Raw genomic sequence first — 11,401 nt, forward strand, 5'->3', positions numbered from 1 at the left:
ACTCCCCCTGTTCTCATGTTTTTCATGTGCTTAAATGGAAATGTGTTTGATCGCTGCTCTCAGGTGCACGAAACAGGAACAAGTCTCCAGACAAAGGCATAAGAAAATGAAGAAACTCACACCCCTCATTTATGGATTCTAATATACACACATTTGTCCTATAGACCATGACCTTTAATCCTGACTGGCATGCTGAAAGTGGATGAACACACAGCACCCAAACACACACATACGCGCACACACCCTTTATCATTCAAAGTGTGCCAGGGCTATCAACCTGAATAAATAAATCCCCTTCTTATCTCACAACGCAAAACTGGATAAGTGCTCCCACCGGGTCTGGATGGAGGAAGCCGTCAGCACCTCTGTTTTGGTTTTGCCTCATACAGAGGCAGAATCCTGTTTTTCTCTCCGACCCATCCTCCTGGTTTTCATTCCCCGGAGAGTCATTTCCCTCCGTGTGCGTGAGACGTATGTATCCCGCCACACCATCCATACATGATCCCTCTTTCCTGCTTATCTCCTGCACTGGGCCTATATCTTTCAACGGCTGATAAATCGGCAGCACAATTTCCAGGTTGGGAACAAAGAAAACAGGATTTTCCACATTGTCAGCCTTTAAACCTGTTTGTAAGATATATTAGCCATTACTTGCTTCTCCACCTCCTCTTCTCTCTTGCTTCTCTCTATATCACACCCATGTACAGTTTTTTCCTGTTTTGACACCTGTGGCTGCTGAGGATAGGGGACCACAGATTAATCTGCAGTCCAGACTCAAAAACCTGGTTGATCTATATTGTTTTTTTTGTTTTTCATGTTCTTCCAGAGCCTTTAAAATCAACGTTTCATGGATTACCAAAACTCCGGATGCATCACTTTAAAATAATGCAAAATAAGAAATTCCTACATCTCAGCTTGCCGCTCTTCCGCCGCTATGATTTGTTGTCTACGCAGGCCGAATCCAATTTGTCAAGAATAATCTGTTCTACCTTTAATGATGTGTGCCTCCGTGAAGTCTCTATTCCACACAGCATTTTTTACCCATTCATCAGAACAATAACAAAAAAGGCAAAGGAGCTCAAAAAAAACGGAGCCATCTATCACAGAGCAACATTGCCACCTGCAGCTGAAGCAACCAGCCTGCCTCAACATCAGACATGATCAATCAGACACAGATATTTGATTTTTTTTAAATGTTACTTGCCTAGAGCAGATTTCAAATACATGAATGCTCTGTTAGATGGTCATATTTTAATGCCAGTTCTGCAGTTTTACAGGTCACATAGTGACTCTATCACAGTAATAAATGAACAGAGTAAGACTGTCAGTGCCCCTAGTTGAACATTTTCACTTGCCAGTTACTTTGCTGTTTTTAAAACTGTGCTATTTATGCTCAAGGATGATCTTCTAAGACCATCCGAATAAATACTTCAATATGTAACATATAGTTAAACCTATTTGCTGCTTTTTCTGTGACATTTATTTTGCTATGCTGCACTCCAGTGGCAGACCAAGGTAGTGGCACATGATGGGATAACCAGTGCTGACATTGTGCAGTTTCTTTTTATGGTAGTTTCATTTTAAATCCTTTAAATATTGACATAAATGTGTGTTTATGTTGGCAGTGTTGACAAGGTCAGAACAATTCAGTTATTGAGGACCTCAGACACCCCGGGAGAAGTGCACTATTTGTGCCGTTTTGTATATAGGCCGGCCTTTGAATGACCAGTTCAGTGGTCAGTTCACAACAACAGCTATATCAAGGCACTTTACTTTGTAAGGTAAAGACCAGACATGAATAAAGCTTTGGCAGAACTAGGCTCAGGGTAGTTGGCACTACTGAACAAAATTACAGCAAATTCAGGCTATTATCCCTAAAAATCTATAATTTGCACAATACAATGTAAGCTGAAGCTGTTCCTTTGGTTTTTTTTCTCAACAGAATAGTATTCAGCACAGATCGTGTTCAGGGAAAATGACTGGAAGTATTGGGTAGAATAAAAATCAAGCATTTGGTAGTTGGTGAAACATGTTAGTGAGGGCTGGAAATATTACATCTGTCAAGTATGTTTGATTTGCCTTTGAAACATCTGAAATATTATAGTGGATCTGGTTGTAGATCTACTATAACACTTTGTAATGCTGAGTATTCACAGCTGAAAAACTCATAAGCATAAGGTTGTCGAGGCAAATATCATTAGATGCGCATTAACTCAAAAAATGTCAGCAGATCCTGGTTAAATATTCCTGATTGTTGGCTTGTTTTCCAGCTGATATTTGCACTCATGTAGGACAGAGCCGTGCTGGCTTGGATGTAGTAAGCCAAGGGTCACCCACTGGCTAACTGAACTGAAACATGGTTACAGTTTACAATGAAGATAAATGCAGCTAGGTGTTGTAGCAATATTTAACTAGAATAGATCTTGCCAAAACTCGGTGAATCAACCTCCGGAGCTGAAAATTAAAGCCAGTGCAGAAGTGCCAGAAACTGGCCCTCGTTTTACCCACCTCCTGGATCCATCTCCTGCTCCATTTACAGAGATGAACAGCATGGCAGGCTTTTGGACTTTAAGTGCATAGAGTCAATAAATGACTTGCCTCTGCAAAATGTTTTACAGAATCGCGACCTGTGACTTCTGGCTTGTGAATCACAGTCAGGTCAGCATCGATCGTTTCGTGCAGGAGCACGGCTGCTCCATCACACAATGATGGCGCTTCTAAATCCAGAATTCACAAAGTAAACATCATGATGGCTACCTCCATCTTGATATATGACCCACTGGGATAAAGAGCTGCTGGGGGGGAGCAGACTTAAGAAATTACTATTACAGGCTGTCTCAGAGTGATGGTGAAAAACTAGTTCATGCATTTATTACTTCTAGGCTGGACTTTTGTATTTTATTATTATCAGGTTGTTTAAAAAACCTCCCTGAAAAGCCTTCAGTGCTGGACCACAGAGGAATATTAACATTTAAGGATACATTACTTTGGCAAAGAATGGTCTGAAAGAACCTCTGAGTGTTTTTACTCAGAACTTTGTACTCCAGGTTTAATTACTAGTGAAGTATATATAGACAGAAAGTCACCCAGCAGCTTAAAGGCAGATTTGTGTATCTGGGTCTAACCAGTGTCATTTTTGTTTAGCTTACAGGGTTGTTTATAATCCACATGTTAGGTGCGTGTTAGGGGTGACTGGGGAAAGGTATACCAAAGCAGCTGTTAGTCATGTCATAAGAATGTTGTTGATTATTGGGCTTCTAGTCAGTTGTTGTTTTTGCTATGGCATGTGTATGTGATTCTTTATTGCATATGGTGTTCCAATAATAAGCTAATATTTATCATGTAAATATAACCCGCTGTGAGAATGAATAGATATAACACTGTTTGATGGGAGGTTTTTTTTAACCAACACTTTTTCAGATCAGAATTTTTATTGTCTTTGTGCTTTTAAGAACAACGAAATTGAATAAATATATAAAATAAATATAGTGTATAGTATATACAAGACAAGAAAAAATGACTCTGTATAAGATTAAACAAGTGAAATGTGGTTATCAGTTGAAAAGATTTTTATTTTATTTATTTATTTATTTATTTATTTATTTATTTATTTTTGGATGGGGACACAGAGGGAAATCATGGCAGGAAGTGTACCTTTCAGTCTAAAAGCACCAGTCCACTCAGTATATTCAATCTGAATGCGCTGGATCTATAAGCCCGTGCATTATAGAACAGCTTTCAATGTTTTTATGCCATCTATGTCCACTAGATGGAGCAATACACCCATTGTTGCGGTTGAAGAATTTCAGTGGTTAACAGCTTTTGTACCACTGATGAAAAATGTTTCAAAATAAACACACATGCTTGAAGAATAATTAAGTCAGAGCATTTTTAATATCTGCCTACTCATCTATATGAATATTTTATTGTTTTATTAGCAGCAAACCAACTTAACCTTTATTTCCAATTAAATGTCTGCAAATAGCAACAATATTATTATTATTATTACTAATAAACGCGGAAGACTTTTTAAGCATCTCTGTTCATAGCTCAGAGGTCAAAGGGGTTGTGTGTGTGTGCGTGTGAGAGAGAGAGAGACCGAGAGTGTATGTTGGCAAGGTATTTAATTGATTTAGCCCTTGGCACAAACGCACTCACACATACACACTTGCTGATCCTCCGCCTACTCCCATCCATAAATACATTTCCACTGCAAATCATACAGCAAATAAATCACCATGGTTACTGTAATATAATAATTGTTGTGTTTGAAGGAGACTTTGACTGATGCTGCTTGTAAGGCCACTTAGAAATCGATAATTACGGTGAAATTTTTGCAATGCTGGATTCATTTAGCGGCAAAGTGGATGTTTGAATGTCTGTTTGATCCACTAAGCAGGATGTGGTGCAGAAAACAGAGTGAGAAGATTAAGGATACATTGTGACCATTGGACAGTGGACATTTCTGTTTGCTCTGTGTATGTGTATCATGACTTTTTAGGACAGACCAGGCCAAAAGCTTGACTAAAATTTAATATCATATCAGTGAATATTTCTGAATTCTTCAGTTCAGGATCTTATTTGGGTTCAGTGTAAAAATCTTTCCATATCTGGACTAATAGCTGGGTGATTCAAGCCCTCTGGCAGGCTTTAAGGCCCTGAGTTTACCATTAACGTGGTGATTAGTTTGTGGTCATTTAGGTTTTGTGCGCATTACAAAAGCATGCTATAAATGTAAATGGTAGGTGGATTAAAGCCACACCAGCATTATGACCATTTAACAGAATCACATATAGAGCAGTGAGATCCTGATTGTCACATCTTTTGTTATATAATGGATAAATCTTACAATGATTTCTGTTTAACTTTTGCCTGTCCAATGTTAAGGACACGAGAAAGGTTAACCTGACCCTGCAGAGCTTTTAAGTTAGTTGGGGACAGCAGAAAGAAGCTGACATTCAGAGTGACCCAAGCTGATTTTTCTTTATCTTATATATGACTCATCTGTTTTTGTCCGTGCCATACGGAGCCCTAAATCAGGTTTGTTTGTTTATTCATTCATTCACTTGTAATGCGAGCTCTGCATGAGCAGTCACACTGGACTTTTATGTCACTCAGATGAAGCTCTGTTTCATAGACTTTATCACTTGTTACAGTAAAAGGACGTGTTGTGGATTTGCATGGCTTTATCTGTGTAACTGTCTGTGTGGGTGGTTTGGGAATTGTGTGTTGGGATGTGGAGCGCCTGATCGAAATGAGGAAAAAGGTAACAGGGAGGGAGAGAGAGGAGAGGAAAAATGAGACAGGGCCCCGGGGAAGAGGAAGGCGAAGGTTATACGGCATATTTAGCCCTTAATTGTCCTTTTATGCCTTCTTTCCTCCACTCTCTTGCCTTAGGCTGCCCACAGGCCTAGAGGACGCTGCAAGCCTTTTGCAGGTCAGGTGCCCTCAGGAGCAAACGCCACCTGTAGAGGTGCTCCTGAGAAATAGTGCTTAAAAATAGGGAGTGAATAAAACAAATGAGAAGAAATAGCAGTAAAAAACAGTCGAAAAGATCTGTGAATTTTATGTGTGGTTTAAATGTGTTACAAACAACATCATCCTTACATTTAACATATCTAGTTTTCCCTTTCTGGAAATGTGGGGTTGGAATATAGGCCAGAGGTTTTGGTCACAGTATGACAAACACACAAACAAAGCGTAATCAATGCTGTTTCCATCCTGGTAAAGGGTTTTCCTTCAGACTTGATTGATTTAGCGAAAAACAAACAAACTGTTGTCCAGTCTAGTTATCTGCATATGTTTTCCCAGTCTTTCTAGTTGGCTTTGCGCAAGCTAACCTTCTTCAGAGACCTCTCACTTATGCTACAGTGGTTGGACATGACAGCACAACCAGCATTGTTGTGACCATGTGCAAAGTGTGGTTGCCTTTGAAATAGCTGTTTACAACATGGGGACCAGGTTCTTGATACATTGAGATGGGAGTTAACAGCATTAAAGTGAAGTCAGTCTGCTAATAGTTTGTGATTAAATGGAGTCAATCTGTTTGTGATTAACACTTTTATATTAATATAAATCAAAATCCGTTGATGTGTGTTTCAAATCAGTTGCTATCTACATGCACATAAATTCCCATTAAAACAGACATTTACAACAACTAATCCAACCTAAATTTAGTTCTTCCACGACATAGGCACCCAGCAACCCTGCTTTATGTAGGAATATAACCAGAATAAAACCAGCTGGCAACTCAACCGAGTTGAGCTCATCAGTGCAGACTCACATGTTTAAAATTTAACCTGTGTTTGCAAATCTGTGTGAGAGTGATAGCAGTCAGTACAAGTCAAACCAGGATTATTTGAAGACAAGTTGCTTCCCATTGTGCGCGGCAACCTGTACTATTGTCTTATGATCAAAAGTGGTTGGCCAGAGGTTAAGGGTGTTGCCCACTCAGCCTTTAAGTACCCAGTTGGTTGCTCTAATTACTTGCAATCAGTTGCTGATGGCTAAACAGTTCAATGCAATTTTTTTCTTATGTCAAGGAGGTTGAACTCTAGAGCAGCAGCATCATGAAGCCAAGTGATAGTTGTATGTTGTTTACAGTATAAATGAAGAACACCCGAACACGCTATAATTCGGAAAATCATAGCGTAATATTTAAACTGATAAAAATTGTAGTGCAAAAATAGAAAATTCCTATTACACAGTCCGAGTGATAGAACCAGCATAAGCCATGTAGGGATATCTACTGTTTGTTACACGATCTTGGAGGTCAGCATTTCTGTGGGAGTGAGGCAATGGAGGTGGCCCTGTAACCTCCTGCAGCAGCTTTGCAGCAGACGCATCAATATTTCACCTTGATGGGTCGCCTTGAGATTATTATTGTCTCTTACACTGAGGGGAACACATATACGCAAACATTTTTTCCTGCTGTCACATCAACCGATCTTGACACAGACACTGGAAGGCGGAATAACAGGTCATCCCCACGCACCCATTCATTTTTCATTCACAAAAATTCCTACATCATTACAGCTTATCAAAGAGCAAAATACTTAATTACTACCTCCACAATTTGCCTTGGTGTTTATGAGTGCTTGCGTAAGGGAGAAACACAGTGTGAACATAATTAGCTGACTTCTGTCTGTGATCTTTAATTTATTCTTAAATACACTGTAAAAAATACTGGGATTTAAGAGAATCTTTTTTTTACAGAATTTCCCTGTTATTTTTAAATACAGGAAATGTCAATAAATATACAAAACACAGACTGCGAATTAACATTCATAGTGTAAAATAACATTTTAAGAAAACTTTAACCAAGAATAAACATAACATTTAATCTTTTTTTTCAATGATGCAATGAGTGAAAATAAGTACATTTTTTGTACTTTTAATTGTTTGTTAATTGTTAATTAATTGTTTGGGTTTTTTTGTTAATTGTTTTTTTTTAATTATATTATATAAATCTAAAAAGTATTGTAATTAAAAACTGCTACAATTACTGCAATTTCACAGACTAATTTTCGAGTAGTTATGTATCTTTTAAATTTATTGACTGAAATTAGAAAAATTAGAGAAAAATAATAGTATTCAGAAATATAAGAAGTTGGAACAATAAATGTTAAACACATATGACAGTCGTGGTTAACAATATTATCAATGACATTTTCTGGACCTTTTTTTTAAATCAGTTAAAATTTATAGTGCTAAAGCTTTTTTAACAATGAAGATCTACTAAACATGCACGTTACACATAAAACCCCATTACACTGATATAATTAAAAATTAACAGTAAATTGTGGGTTGTAATTATAAACACAACCGTATTTTTACGTTTTTTTTTTTACATTTTATGTGAAAAATTAGTTGTTGTTTTTTTCAACAGTGTTTTTCAGAGGAGCCTTAGTCCTTTGGGCTAAGTGACTGCCAGATCAGGATGACAGGGCCAGCTTGGCTGTGATGAAGGGCGGTTAAGCCATTAAGGAGTCTGGGCCTCGCTGGTGGCCTTGTGTGAACCTTGAGCTCATGAATAATATAAATTCCTTTACTGTATTTGGAAGCACTTTGGACTCTAGTGGGGGGAAGCTGATGATACCAGATTGATTTTCGGCTGAGCAATTTCAGGGAATGAGTCAATTCAATTTTAGTGTTGAACAATGGCTCGTAGAAAACAGCCGATTTATTGCAATCACTCCTGATGGTGAACAACAGTCACGGTCTCGTTTTGTTGCCACACTCCACGCACTGCAACCTTGATGAGACAATAGCTGGGTTGTCATGGTAATATGCCATTTCTCCTGACATTTCCAAGATTTTCATCTCTCACAATTACTCTGCCAGTATGTTTTCTTTTCTGAAAGGCCACCCTTCGTTATTGGATTTACTCTCTCGTGAGATGAGATCCTACAACTGTAAAACACCTCAAATGTAAGGCAGCTATGGTGGAAAGTTGCTGCAAATTGTGATGCTTTTGGGTTCAATAATGATGAAGCCGTTGGATACAACCTTAAATTTCTCCCATTATTCGTGTGATTCTGTGGCTGTGAGGTGTCTCTTTTAAAAATTCGAAAATTCATTCAATGTATTCAAACAGATCACTAATCGTCTGTTTTAAATATGAGCCACTCTTTCAATCAACAGTCCTTTTTACTGCAGATTTGTGACAATAGGAAAGCTCGGGTGTGTTAATGATTGCTGAACTTAATTTAAGACAGGTCTATGAAAATATGACACTGCTTAGTGGCACACTTAGTGGAACCAAGATATCGGCTGTGCTTTCCCCACTGTGCTAAGATAAAATGAATAGCAGAAAAACACCAACAACAATGGTCTGTATATAAAAGATGGAAGTAGCCACCATGACATCCCCCATTTGTTTTTGGACTTTCTGTTTGTAAGCATCAGTTTTAGCATTTAAAGTTTAGGATTTGTTTTAGTAAGAATGGCGCCTTCTGTGCTACATTAACGCTTCCAAACCCTCTCTGTCTATTTCTTGAGCCACCCTTTATTTCTTAATACTTTACTTCCAAGGAGCCAGGCTTTATCGAGCAACAGTCCTGCAGCATTCTGAATGCTTTCACAGTTTTTCTCCATAAACTGCCTGCATTTTCACTCATCAGCCCAGTCCATTAGTCCTGACCATTTTCATAGTTGTTTTTTTTTTTTTGGAGGGGGGTTAATACTGCCCTATTCAAACGTAAAAAAGGTACCAACTTAAATGATGAAACAGTGTTGTGTCTGCAGATTGCAGACAGCAAACAATAGGTTTTAAATTGTATCTTTTGGCCTGTCAGAGGAACACAATTTATCCCATTTCTATAGAATTGATTCTACAAACAATTGCAAAGATAACAGTTTGTCAGGATCAAAAAAGTATTTTTGCACCAACAAGGTGATTCCCAAAGAGCTATCAGTCGAAAACATGTCTGCATGGTGTGCAGTATGTCCTTTAAAAAATCTGAGGAAACTGGACAAGTGGACTAAAAAACTATCTACAGTAGTATCCAAAATGTATGTCCTTAGTAAATAGGAAAAATGTCAGCAAACCTGACACAGGAGCTGAGAGATGCATCTGGCCCTTTAGTTGATCATCTACTGCTGATCAACTGAAGCCTCATCAGAAATGGTCTCAGTCCAAGGATGCCTGTGAAGAAGACATCCTTAAGGAAGGGAAACAGGAGAAAAGGCTGAGGCATTAAAAATTACACAAGAACTGGATTAAAAAAATGAGTGGAGGAGACCAGGATGCATAACAGTGAGCGTCTACAGCCATGTGTAAAACTTGGTGCAGTCTCTGTCACGGTTTGGGGCACTGCTAAACCTTGGACTTCCTGTTTGGAAGCATCACTGGAAGCAAATATTGGCTTTCAAGTTCAACAAAACCTCAACAAACAATGCATTTGTTAGCTTTCCTCCCTGCTGTTGGCTGTACTGGCTGCATTTCAGCCAGTGTAGCTGAGGATCTTGTCAAAATTCAAGGAATTATGAAATCAGAAAAGTATGGTAAGATCCACCAAGTATTTTGATCCACCATGCAGTCCCCTTGGGAAAGCATCTGGTCAGCAACTGCTTCATTTTTCAGTATGACTATGAGTCCATACGCAGTGCCAATGCAGTAAAAGCATACCTGGATAGAAAAACATGCAATCGATGGATTAGCCTCCCCAGAGCCTGGACATCAACATTATTGAAGCGATGTGGGATCGTCTTGACAGCGAACAGTAGAAAAAGCAGAAACATCCAAAGAAGAGCTTTAAATGTCCTTTAAGAAGCCTGGAGAACTATTCCTGACTACTTAATAAAACAATGACAAGAAAGAGTTCAAACTAGGATGAAGAATAAAGGTGGTCATACCAGATATTGACTTTCAAGTTCAACAAAACAAACAATGCATTTGTTAGCTTTCACTGTTTACTGGAAATACATTTCATAATCTGGTGTAAATATCTGGTGCATAATAAACTGATGAGTCAAACATTTCACTTCCTTGTGAATTTCATAAAATCTGATTCATTATGGATTATGCAGCATCTGCCTTTATGCTGAAAGCGATCCTGGAGGAATGGATGAAGCAATATGAACAAACAGCTGCAGCAGATGATTTATGATGATGCATAAGTGGTCATTTCTCAGTGAACAAATGAGCCTGCCTCGAAATGGTTCCCTCTCAGCATTTTGAATAGTCTTGCCTGGTGTGCTGTGCACTACTTTTGGGATCAGGGTTTTTTATTTTGTTGGTGTTGTTTTTTTTTAATGACGGCGGGACCATCTTCAATCCATCATTACTTAAGCCTCTTTGATCAGTAAAATCCTCGTCATGGCGGGAGTAAAATGCCTAGGTGATCTCTCAACAATCAATCAAATTGACTGCACCTCAGTGGAGAGTGCACGTGGACGCTCACCATGCACGCATACGCACGCGCCCTCTCTCCTGAGTATTGTATCCGCTTTAAGCTCTTTCCATTAAACCTGTGCTGCATTAGGCATTTGGGTTAAAAGCTTTCATAATCAGGTGCGTTCTCATTTAAAAAGATCAATACTGTCCTTGACGTGGAGCTTTGCCCACTGCGTGTAGGTGTATGTGTGCCTCAGACTTAAGAGCTTCGGCGGTGATGTGCATGTATGCTGCATGTATTCTCCCCGTATGAGTGTCTGTTTACTGATTTCTGTCTGCGGGTGCAAACTGTTTTCTACAGCGTTCTCTTTATTCTCTGTGTGAGAGAAACTATCAGTGGCGTCCTGTAGATACTGCGGTTGTTTTTCTGCCTGACGCCTCCTCAGTTGATCCCAAGGTCCACTCTACAGACTGCTACTGCAACAAATGTAGAGTCAAAACCCATTAATGAGCCCAGCACACACACACACACACACACACACACACACACACACACACACACAC

This window comes from Haplochromis burtoni, unplaced genomic scaffold, assembly GCF_018398535.1.
Source record: "Haplochromis burtoni strain Fernald_Lab_line unplaced genomic scaffold, NCSU_Asbu1 Contig_40, whole genome shotgun sequence".
Taxonomy (NCBI): Eukaryota; Metazoa; Chordata; class Actinopteri; order Cichliformes; family Cichlidae; genus Haplochromis; species Haplochromis burtoni.